At 37.7% G+C, this 12,440-nt stretch overlaps 1 protein-coding gene across 2 annotated transcripts in view; it reads right to left on the bottom strand.

The window, feature by feature from the left end:
• Positions 1-12,440, bottom strand: part of ZNF280D (zinc finger protein 280D) — a 293,092-nt gene that overhangs the window by 157,012 nt on the left and 123,640 nt on the right. For both annotated transcript variants that reach the window (XM_033851717.2, XM_033851716.2), the window contains one exon: positions 1,623-1,717. The gene's annotated coding sequence lies outside the window, so the exon portion shown is untranslated. The remainder of the gene's footprint in view (positions 1-1,622; positions 1,718-12,440) is intronic.

Consider the following 12,440-nt stretch of genomic DNA (forward strand, 5'->3'; position numbering starts at 1 on the left):
AGGAAAGAGACAACAAAATGAATGAAACACGAGTTGGAAGATCTCTAGGGGGAATAGTGGCTTTAAAAATATCAGAAATGGAGTAAAAATGGGAAGTAGACCAGGAGAGACCAGATACTGATGAGAATGCAAAAAGGAACATAGAGGTTACATAGAGCAAGCAAAATGAATGAAAATAAATATAATTTAAAATGATTAGAGATACAATGATATCTAGAGAAGACAGGCAAGTGAGATACAACATACACTTACCTAATATCCCTATATAATGGATCAGAACAAATATTTGAAATATTACTGAAGAAACGTTCATTTTGAAGGGGTATGTCAGGTCTCAGAAAAAAAAACTGACATATTATCGTCAACACAGGTATATCCTGATACAATTGATAAACTGTGAAGATAAAGAAATAATCCTTTGGACAACCAGGCAGAAATAATGAGTCATCTACAAAGGGTAAAAACAAAACAGGCTGACATCAGACTTCTCCACAACAATATCCAATTCCAGAAGACTGGAGAAATGCCTCTAAAATTATCAAGGAAAGAAATCGTGACCCAAGAAATTTATATCATCCAAGTTGTTATTCAAATATAAAGACAACAAATGATATTTAATATTCATTAATGCTGTGGAAATGTTGGGAAAATATTTGCAATTCATATCACAAATTGCTGTTTTTTAATCTGTAAAGAATCTTACTTTTTAAACAACTACAAACACAAGAACTATATGCTAACAATTTTAAAGACTTAGACCACATGGAAAGTTTCTTGAAAAATATATGTGTACCATATGAGATGTGACTGAAGAAGAAATTAAAGTTTGAATAGTCCTGCAAATATTAAATATATTAAAGCAATTGTTTAAAATCTTCCCACAAAGAAGAGATTAGATAATATGAGTAGTTAGAAAGATATATTTTTCTGGCAATCAGGAGAAATGTCAGGGCTAACACATGTCCATATGTTACTAGAGAACATGTAAAGTAGAAAAATAACTATGAAAATAATTGTAAAAGCATTAAAACAAATCATGAGGTATATATTAACAAAAGCTATTGCTGTTCTGAAAGGCTCAGTTGGCAATTTGCCCAGCCTGGGCTGCTTGCATGCTGATGTGTTAAAGAGCTGTCCTTTGGGGCAGACGTTGCTCCATCAGACCAATCATAAACCACTCCTTCACACTTCTGCCAGGAAGCAGGACCCCTTAGTAAGTAGCACTATGGAAATGAATGAATTATGATATAGAAAATAAGGAAATGGGGTGGAAAGGAGATGTTTGCAAAGTTTGGGGCGGGGGGTGAAAGTACTATTCCCAAAGATTTCTAGGTATTTTTGGTTTATGAGAAAGGTAAAGGTATCCCATTTTTCTATTTCGAGTATGTATTACATTTATTTTCAAAGCTCATCCCCATCTTTATTTTCAATAGGGCTCAATCATTTATGAGGCATCATTTTTAGGATACAGGATGAAGTTTAGTGGCTGAACTAGGTGCATAAACAAAGGGGGCTCAAGCCTCTTCCTACATGTAAATATCTCTTCGTCCGGTAGCACCATTGCAAAAAGTAACCTCATTGAACCACTTGAACAAATTTCAAAAGGAACTTCAACCACTCACCTGGACACAAGCTGGAGGCTCATTTGTCCAAACTGCATGTTCCTCAACTAAATATATTCTCTCATTATGGACAGCAACTCCAGATTCATTTTGCCCTAAAGTAAAGAGAATTGAATAAAAAGAGAAGAAAAAAAACCCCCTATAGATAAATCAACAGATGAATGGGCAAAGAATTTGAACAGTTTACATAAAAGGAAATATAAATGGCTCTAAAACTTATAAGAAAAGATGTTTAATCTCATAATGAGAAAGGCAAAATAAAATTAAACTGAAACATCATGGTTAACCCCACAAGTTGGAAAAGATCACAAAGCTTGGTAACACTGTATTAATGAGAGTGTGTTAAAGAAGCATTTTCATATACTGCTGATAGGAACATAAATTAGTACAACCTCTATGTAGGGTAATTTAGCAATATTTATCAAAATTACAAACACATATACTCTTAGAATCAATAATTCTACCTCTAGGAATTTATCCTATAGATTACTTACATATGTACAAAAAACTTACAACTCATTACATCAATGTAGAGTTGATTAAATAAATTATGAGGCATCCATTCAATGGAATACTATGCTGCTGAAGAAAGATGGGTAAAATTATTATTGATACAGAACTAATCCCAAGATATAGTTTAGTGAAAAAAATAAGCTTCAGAGTACATGGAAAATTATCATTTGCATAAAAACTGTGTGTACATTTGCACATATATGCATTGAAGCATATATAAGATATTGGTAATATTAGTTACCTCTGAGGAGGGGAATTAAGTTACTGGATAAGAGTTAAATAGAACTTATTATTGTCTACTCTTGTACTTTTGGAATTTTAAAACGTGAATTCACTAACTAGAAAGAAAAAGAGAGGGTATAAGCAATGTGTGTTTCTGTTGTTTACAACTATTATCTTTTCTGGGGAATTTGTGTATACTCTTAGCCAGGAGTGGCTAAGGGAAGTGTCCTGGGCCACTCTCTCCTTTTACTAACCGAGTTTTGGGATATTTCTAGGCTATTGCTCTAGCAAACTGGAGGGATATCCTGACCCCTTACATTTTAAAAAATGTAATCTTTCATGAGGTAGAGATTGTAGCCTTCTAATGAAATTTACTTAAAATCTCCTGATGCCCTGTTAAGCCTCCACCAATGGCAAAGTCTCATTAGACCTGCCCATGCTAAAGCCTATTTGATATTAAAACAAAAGAAAAGGTCTCTGCCTAAGTAGATTAGGGAGACAAAATCAAGCAGTCCAGACTTCTAAACAAGGGGACTTTAAACATGGAATTTGCATATATTATTCATTCTCTCTCCATTCAAACAAGCAGATATTGCTCAGTGAACTCTGGCCTATGCTTAAAAACAATGGTTTTTAATATCCCTCTTTCCATGGCTGCCACCAGAAAAATTCCTGGCTCCACTGGGGATTTTCAGAGTAACACCCTCTCAAGACTCTCCTTTCTCTAAAATGCCACTTGGAACTTTGTAAGTGGAATGGTTTCTTTGCCTCTATATGGCAAGTTTCCACTCAGTACAATCCATATCTGCTTCTCTGTTTGGCATTTTCCCTCTCATCTTAGCTTCTGGTTAAAAGAGTAACTTCCAGGTCAAATTTAATTTAATAAAGTATTAAACACTGTAAAGAAGTCATGGAATCACTTGTTGCCAATGGGGAGGGGGTTGGGGGGAGGAAAGGACTGGGAGTGTGGGATTAGCAGATGTAAACTATTATATATAGGATGGATAAAAACAAGGTCCTATTGTATAGCACAGGGAATGATATGCAATATCCTGTGATTAAACCATAATGGAAAAGAATATTAAACAATAAAAAAGAATCGGGGCTTCCCTGGTGGCACAGTGGTTAAGAATCTGCCTGCCAATGCAGGGGACACAGGTTCGAGCCCTGGTCCTGGAAGATCCCACATGCCGCGGAGCAACTAAGCCCACGCACCACAACTACTGAGCCTGTGCTCTAGAGCCCGCGAGCCACAACTACTGAGCCCACACGCCTAGAGCCCGTGCTCCACAACAACAGAAGACAACAGAATGAGAAGCCCGCGCACTGCAACAAAGAGTAGCCCCTGCTCGCCACAACTAGAGAAAGCCTGCACGCAGCAACAAAGACCAAACACAGCCAAAAAAATAAAATAAAATAAGGGCTTCCCTGGTGGCGCAGTGGTTGGGAGTCCGCCTGCCTATGCAGGGGACGCGGGTTCGTGCCCTGGTCTGGGAGGACCCCACGTGCCGCGGAGCGGCTGGGCCCGTGGGCCATGGCCGCTGGGCCTGCGCATCCAGAGCCTGTGCTCCGCAGCGGGAGAGGCCACAGTGGTGAGAGGCCCGCATACTGCAAAAAAATAAATAAATAAAATAAAATAAAATTGAAAAAAAAAACTAGATGTGTATAACTGAGTCACTTTGCTGTACAGCAGAGATTGGCACAACATTGTAAATCAACTCTACTTCAATTTAAAAATATAAAATTTTTTTAAAAAGTAAAGAAGTCATGGGATCTATGTTGTACCCTGTGTAACACTATTAAGCACCCTCTATTCCACTTGGCTATAGCTACCTTGAGTTTTGTGATTAAAATGTTCTAAGTGTCCTCATGTTCTATAATGTGATCATCTGCTCTTTGAGTCATATCATTTTCCACCTTGATTTAGTGCCTTTGTCCCTCCATGTCCATGTCTGCATTTTGTTCATGAGTGGGTGGTATTCCTCTCATCCCTGGGTGAACACTTACGAGGGTCTCATTACCATTCTGACCACTCTAAGGTACTACAATGAATAGTGTCATTTTAAACATAAATGTGGTCTCGATTCAGAAATTAGAATATCCTTATTCAGAAATAATCACAACTCTTAACTTCACTTAATGTCCATACCTGCTTTTCTTAAACTGGAAAAAGAAGTATTTTAATAGCCTTTTCAGATAATTGTGGATATTCTTTGATACTATGCCAAAACTTGATAATTAATAGTTTCTTTTTTTTTAACATCTTTATTGGAGTATAATTGCTTTACAATGGTGTGTTAATTTCTGCTGTATAACAAAGTGAGTCAGCTATACGTATACATATAGCTCCATATCCCCTCCCTCTTACGTCTCACTCCCACCCTCCCTATCCCACCTCTATAGGTGGTCACAAAGCACTGAGCTGATCTCCCTGTGCTATGCTGCTGCTTCCCACTAGCTATCTGTTTTACATTTGGCAGTGTATATATGTCCATGCCACTCTCTCACTTCGTCCCAGCTTACCCTTCCTCCTCCCCATATCCTCAAGTCCATTCTCTATGTCTGCATCTTTATTCCTGTCCTGCCCCTAGGTTCTTCAGAATCTTTTTTTTTCTTCAATTCCATATATATGTGTTAGCATATGGTATTTGTTTTTCTCTTTCTGACTTACTTCACTCTGTACGACAGACTCTAGGTCCATCCACCTCACTACAAATAACTCAATTTCATTTCTTTTTATGGCTGAGTAATATTCCATTGTACATATGTGCCACATCTTCTTTATCCATTCATCTGTTGATGGACACTTAGGTTGCTTCAATGTCCTGGCTATTGTAAATACTGCTGCAATGAATACTGTGGTACATGACTCTTTCTGAATTATGGTTTTCTCAGGGTGTGTGCCCAGTAGTGGGATTTCTGGGTCATACAGTAGTTCTATTTTTAGTTTTTTAAGGAACCTCCATACTGTTCTCCATAGTGGCTGTATCAATTTACATTCCCACCAACAGTGCAAGAGGGTTCCCTTTTCTTCACACCCTCTCCAGCATTTATTGTTTGTAGATTTTTTGATGATGACCATTCTGACTGGTGTGAGGTGATATCTCATTGTAGTTTTTTGGGGTTTTTTTTTTTTTTTTTTGCTGTACGCGGGCCTCTCACTGTTGCGGCCTCTCCCATTGCAGAGCACAGGCTCCGGACGCGCAGGCTCAGCGGCCATGGCTCACGGGCCCAGCCGCTCTGCGGCATGTGGGATCTTCCCGGACCGGGGCACGAACCCGTGTCCCCTGCATCGGCAGGCGGACTCTCAACCACTGCGCCACCAGGTAAGCCCCTCATTGTAGTTTTGATTTGCATTTCCATGATGATTAGTCATGTTGAGATCCTTTCATGTGTTTCTTGACAATCTGTATATCTTCTTGGAAGAAATGTCTATTTAGGTCTTCTGCTCATTTTTGGATTGGGTTGTTTCTTTTTCTGATATTGAACTGCATGAGCTGCGTGTATATTTTGGAGATTAATCCTTTGTCAGTTGCTTCATTTGTAAATATTTTCTCCCATTCTGAGGGCTGTCGTTTTGTCTTGTTTATGGTTTCCTTTGCTGACAAAAGCTTTTAAGTTTCATTAGGTCCCATTTGTTTATTTTTGTTTTTATTTCCATTTCTCTAGGAGGTGGGTCAAAAAGGATCTTGCTGTGATTTCTGTCACAGAGTGTTCTGCCTGTGTTTTCCTCTAAGAGTTTTATAGTGTCTGGTCTTACATTTAGGTCTTTAATCCATTTTGAGTTTATTTTTGTGTATGGTGTTAAGGAGTGTTCTAATTTCATTCTTTTACATGTAGCTGTCCAGTTTTCCCAGCACCACTTACTGAAGAGGCTGTCTTTTCTCCATTGTATATTCTCGCCTCCTTTATCAAAGATAAAGTGACCATATGTGTGGGGAGTTATCCCCGGACTTTCTATCCTGTTCCATTGATCTATATTTCTGTTTTGGTGCCAGTACCATACTGTCTTGATTACTGTAGCTAGAAGTATAGCATGAAGTCAGGGAGCCTGATTCCTCCAGCTCCATTTTCTTTCTCAAGATTGCTTTGGCTATTCAGGGTCCTTTGTGTTTCCATACACTTTGGGAAATTTTTTGTTCTAATTCTATGAAGAATGCCATTGGTAGTTTGCTAGGGATTGCATTGAATCTGTAGTTTCCTTTGGGGAGTACAGTCATTTTCAAAATATTGATTCTTTCCATCCAAGAACATGGTATATTTTTCCATCTGTTTATGTCATCTTTGATTTCTTTCATCAGTGTTTTATAGTTTTCTGAGTACAAGTCTTTTGCCTCCTTAGGTAGGTTTATTCATAGGCATTTTATTCTTTTTGTTGCAATGGTAAATGGGAGTGTTTCCTTAATTTCTCTTTCTGTTTTTTCATTGTTAGTGCATAGCAATGCCAGATATTTATGCGCATTAATTTTGTATCCTGCAAACTTACCAAATTCACTGATTAGTTCAAGTAGTTTTCTGGTAGCATCTTTATGATTCTCCATGCATAGTATCATGTCATCTGCAAACAGTGACAGTTTTACTTCTTCTTTTCCTGTTTGGATTCCTTTTATTTTTTTTTCCTCTCTGACTGCTGTGGCTAAAACTTCCAAAACTATGTTGAATAATAGTGGTAAACTATAATCTCTTCAAATATTTTCTCAGTCCCTTTCTTTTTCTCTTCTTCTGGGACCCCTATAATTCAAATGTTGGTGCGTTTAATGTTGTTTCAGAGGTCTCTGAGACTGTCCTCAATTCTTTTCATTCCTTTTCCTTTATTCTGCTCTGCAGTATTCATTTCCACTATTTCATCTTCCAGGTCACTTATCCATTCTTCTGCCTCAGTTATTCTGCTATTCATTCCTTCTAGAGAATTCTTTATTTCATTTATTGTGTTGTTCATCATTGTTTGTTTGCTCTTTTCTTCTTCTAGGTCCTTGTTAAACATTTCTTGTATTTTCTCCAGTCTTTTTTTTTGGGGGGGGGGGTGGACATGGGCTTAGTCGCTCTGTGGCATGTGGCATCTTCCTGGGAACCTGTGTCCCCTGCATTGGCAGGCATATTCTGTTTTTTTTTTTTTAACTTTTGAATTTTATTTTTTTATACAGCAGGTTCTTATTAGTTATCCATTTTATACACATTAGTGTATGTCAATCCCAGTCTCCCAATTCACCACACCACCACCCTCCCTGCCACTTTCCTCCATTGGTGTCCATACGTTTGTTCTCTACATCTGTGTTTCTATTTCTGCCCTGCAAACCGGTTCATCTGTACCATTCTTCTAGGTTCCATATATATGCGTTTATATACAATATTTGTTTTTCTCTTTCTGACTTACTTCACTCTGTATGACAGGCTCTAGATCCATCCATGTCTCTATAAATGACTCAATTTTGTTCCTTTTTATGGCTGAGAAATATTCCTTTGTATATATGTACCACATCTTCTTTATCTATTCGTCTGTCGATGGACATTTAGGATGTTTCCATGTCCTGGCTTTTGTAAATAGTGCTGCAATGAACATTGGGGTGCATGTGTCTTTTTGAATTATGGTTTTCCCTGGGTATAGGCCAGGCAGTGGGATTGCTGGGTCATATGGTAATTCTATTTTTACTTTTTTAAGGAACCTCCATACTGTTGTTCTCCATAGTGGCTGTATCAATTTACATTCCCACCAACAGTGCAAGAGGGTTCCCTTTTCTCCACAATCCCTCCAGCATTTGTTGTGTGTAGATTTTCTGATGATGCCCATTGTACTGGTGTGAGGTGATACCTCATTGTAGTTTTGATTTGCATTTCTCTAATAATTAGTGATGTTGAACAGTTTTTCATCTGCTTCTTGGCCATCTGTATGTCTTCTTTGGAGAAAAGTCTATTTAGGTCTTCTGCCCATTTTTGGATTGGGTTGTTTGTTTTTTTAATATTGAGCTGCATGAGCTGTTTATATATTTTGGAGATTAATCCTTTGTCCATTGATTTGTTTGCAAATATTTTCTCCCATTCTGAGGGTTGTCTTTTTATCTTGTTTGTAGTTTCCTTTCCTTTGCAAAAGCTTTTAAGTTTCATTAGGTCCCATTTGTTTATTTTTGTGTTTTTTTCCATTACTCTAGGAGGTGGATCAAAAAAGATCTTGCTGTGATTTATGTCAAAGAGTGTTCTTCCTATGTTTTCCTCTACAAGTTTTATAGTGTCCGGTCTTACGTTTAGGTCTTTAATCCATTTTGAGTTTATTTTTTGTATAGTATTAGGGAGTGTTCTAATTTCATTCTTTTACATGTAGCTGTCCAGTTTTCCCAGCCCCACTTATTGAACAGGCTGTCTTTTCTTCACTGTATATTCTTGCCTCCTTTATCAAAGATAAGGTGAGCATAGGTGTGTGGGTTTATCTCTGGGCTTTCTATCCTGTTCTATTGATCTATATTGCTGTTTTTGTGCCAGTACCATATTGTCTTGATTACTGTAGCTTTGTAGTATAATCTGAAGTCAGGGAGTCTGATTCCTCCAGCTCCGTTTTTTTCCCTCAAGACTCCTTTGGCTATTTGGGGTCTTTTTTGTCTCCATACAAATTTTAAGACTTTTTGTTCTGTAAAAAATGCCATTGGTAATTTGATAGGGATTGCATTGAATCTGTAGATTGCTTTGGGTAGTATAGTCATTTTCCCAATGTTGATTCTTCCAATCCAAGAACATGGTATATCTCTCCATCTGTTCATATCATCTTTAATTTCTTTCATCAGTGTCTTATGGTTTTATGCATACAGGTCTTTTGTCTTCCTAGGTAGGTTTGTTCCTAGGTATTTTGTTCTTTTTGTTGCAATGGTAAATGGGAGCGTTTCCTTAATTTCTCTTGCAGATTTTTCATCATTAGTGTATAGGAATGCAAGAGATTTCTGTGCATTAATTTTGTATCCTGAAACTTTACCAAATTCATTGATTAACTCTAGTAGTTTTCTGGTGGCATGTTTAGGATTCTCTATGTATAGTATCATGTCATCTGCAAACACTGACAGTTTTACTTCTTCTTTTCCAATCTGTATTCATTTTATTTCTTTTTCTTCTCTGATTGCCATGACTAGGACTTCAAAACTATGTTGAATAATAGTGTTGAGAGTGGACATCCTTGTCTTGTTCCTGATCTTAAAGGAAATGCTTTCAGTTTTTCACCATTGAGAATGATGTTTGCTTTGGGTTTGTCATATGTGGCCTTTGTTATGTTGAGGTAGGTTCCCTCTATGCCCACTTTCTGGAGAGTTTTTATCATAAATCAGTGTTGAAGCCCTCATAGAATGAGTTTGGGAGTGTTCCTTTCTCTGCAAGTTTTTGGAAGAGTTTGAGAAGGATGGGTGTTAGCTCTTCTCTAAATGTTTGATAGAATTCACCTGTGAAGCCACCTGGTCCTGGACTTTTGTTTGTTGGAAGATTTTGAATCACAGTTTCAATTTCATTACTTGTGATTGGTCTGTTCATATTTTCTATTTCTTCCTGGTTCAGACTTGGAAGGTGATACCTTTCTAAGAATTTGTCCATTTCTTCCAGATTTTCCATTTTATTGGCATAGAGTTGCTTGTAGTAGTCTCTTAGGATGCTTTGTATTTCTGCGGTGTCTGTTGTAACTTCTCCTTTTTCATTTCTAATTTTATTGATTTGAGTCCTCTCCCTCTTTTTCTTGATGGCTAATGGTTTATCAATATTGTTTATCTTCTCAAAGAACCAGCTTTTAGTTTTATTGATCTTTGCTGTTGTCTTCTTTGTTTCTATTTCATTTATTTCTACTCTGATCTTTATGATTTCTTTCCTTCTGCTAACTTTGGGTTTTGTTTGTTCTTCTTTCTCTAGTTCCTTTAGGTGTAAGGTTAGATTGTTTATTTGTGTTGTTTGTTGCTTCTTGAGGTAGGCTTGTATTGCTATAAACTTCCCTCTTAGAACTGCTTTTGCTGCATCTCATAGGTTTTGGATCGTCATGTGTTCATTGTAATTTGTCTCTAGGTATTTTTTGATTTCTTCTTTGATTTCTTCAGTGATCTCTTGGTTATTTAGTAATATATTGTGTAGCCTCCATGTGTTTGTGTTTTTTATGTTTTTTTCCCTGTAATTGATTTCTAATCTCATAGCATTATGGTCAGAAAATATGCTTGATACGATTTCAATTTTCTTAAATCTACTGAGGATTGATTTGTGATCCAAGATATGATCTATCCTGGAGAATATTCCATGCACACTTGAAAAGAAAGAGTAATCTGCTGTTTTTGGATGGAATGTTCTATAAATATCAATTAAATCTATCTGGTCTATTGTGTCATTTAAAGCTTGTGTTTCCTTTTTCATTTTTTGTTTGGATGATCTGTCTGTTGGTGTAAATGAAGTGTTAAAGTCCCCCACTGTTACTGTGTTACTGTCTATTTCCTCTTTTATAGCTGTAAGCACTTGCCTTATGTATTGAGGTGCTCCTATTTTCAAGATTTGGGATCATCTTTACTATCATTACTCTGAATTCTGTTTTAGGTAGACTGCCTATTTCCTCTTCACTTTTTTGGTCTTGTGGGTTTTTACCTTGCTCCTTCATCTGCTGTGTATTTCTCTGTCTTCTCATTTTGCTTATCTTACTGTGTTTGGGGTCTCCTTTTCACAGGCTGCAGGTTCATAGTTCCCGTTGTTTTTGGTGTCAGCCTCCAGTGGGTAAGGTTGGTTCAATGGGTTGTGTAGGCTTCCTGGTGGAGGGGAGTGGTGCCTGTGTTCTGGTGGATGAGGCTGGATCTTGTCTCTCTGGTGAGTAGGACCACGTCCAGTGGTGTGTTTTGGGGGTGTCTGTGAACTTATTATGATTTTTTTCAGCCTCTCTGCTAATGGGTGGGTTTGTGTTCCTGTCTTGCTAGTTGTTTGGCATGGGGTTTCCAACATTGAAGCTTGCTGGTCATTGAGTGGAGCTGGGTCTTAGCGTTGACACGGAGATCTCTGGGTGAGCTCTCGCCCATTGATATTATGAGGGACCGGGAGGTCTCTGGTGGACCAATGTCCTGAACTCGGCTCTCCCACCTCAGAGGCTCAGGACTCCCACCTGGCTGGAGCACCAAGACCCTGTCAGCCACACAGCCAGGTTCATGGGGAGTTTCTTGCCTTTTGGGAAGTCTGAGGTCTTCTGCCAGTGTTCAATGGGTGTTCTGTAGGAGTTGTTCCACATGTAGATGTATTTCTGATGTATTTGCGGGGAGGAAGGTGATCTCCATGTCTTACTCCTCCACCATCTTGAAGGTCCTCCTGACAATTAATAGCTTCTTAAATGTTAGTTACAGTATGGAATCTGAAACCATACAAGTGAACATTGATACTGTTACATTGGAGTCCATTATGCCTGTTTTTATTTTTATTTTATTTTATTTTATCCATTTATTTTTGGCCATGCCCCATGGCCTGCAAGATCTTTGTTCCCCAACTAGGTATTGAACCTGGGCCTCGGCAGTGAAAGCACCGAGTCCTAACCACTGGACTGCCAGGGAATTTCCCCAATGGATATTTTTAAAAATCATGCATTAATCATTTGGAGAATATTAGTTCACTGAATGATATAGATTTTCCAAATATTGACATATTATACAATATCAAAAATCACATCAGTTACCATCATCACAAATCTCATCAGGAAAACCTTTAAATATGTTGAAGCTCTCAAGTTTATGGTGGTAAATACAACTCTTCTAAAGTTCTACTTTTTGGTTGAAAGCTCAAATTTTATTATTGGCAACAAATATTTTCAGTTGTTTTCCTTGAAATGACAATCTCACTTCATTCATTTGAGAAAACGTTCACCAAAAATGGAAGTCTGACTAATCATAGTTGTCCACTTATCAGTTGTTGTTTCAAGTATAAATGCTTCATGGGAAAAAAAGCCTGCTAATTCAGCCCCCAACTCAAATAATTGCCTAAGTGCTTTCCCTCAAAACAGAACAGCATCTAGAAGTGGACAGCTCTCCCCATGAAATCTTTATTCTTTTTGCCTTTTCACTACTTGCTTTTTTTCTCCATTAATGCACAGGAAGACAATGCTCCTTA

This window comes from Tursiops truncatus, chromosome 2 (genome assembly GCF_011762595.2).
Source record: "Tursiops truncatus isolate mTurTru1 chromosome 2, mTurTru1.mat.Y, whole genome shotgun sequence".
In the NCBI taxonomy this organism is placed as follows: domain Eukaryota; kingdom Metazoa; phylum Chordata; class Mammalia; order Artiodactyla; family Delphinidae; genus Tursiops; species Tursiops truncatus.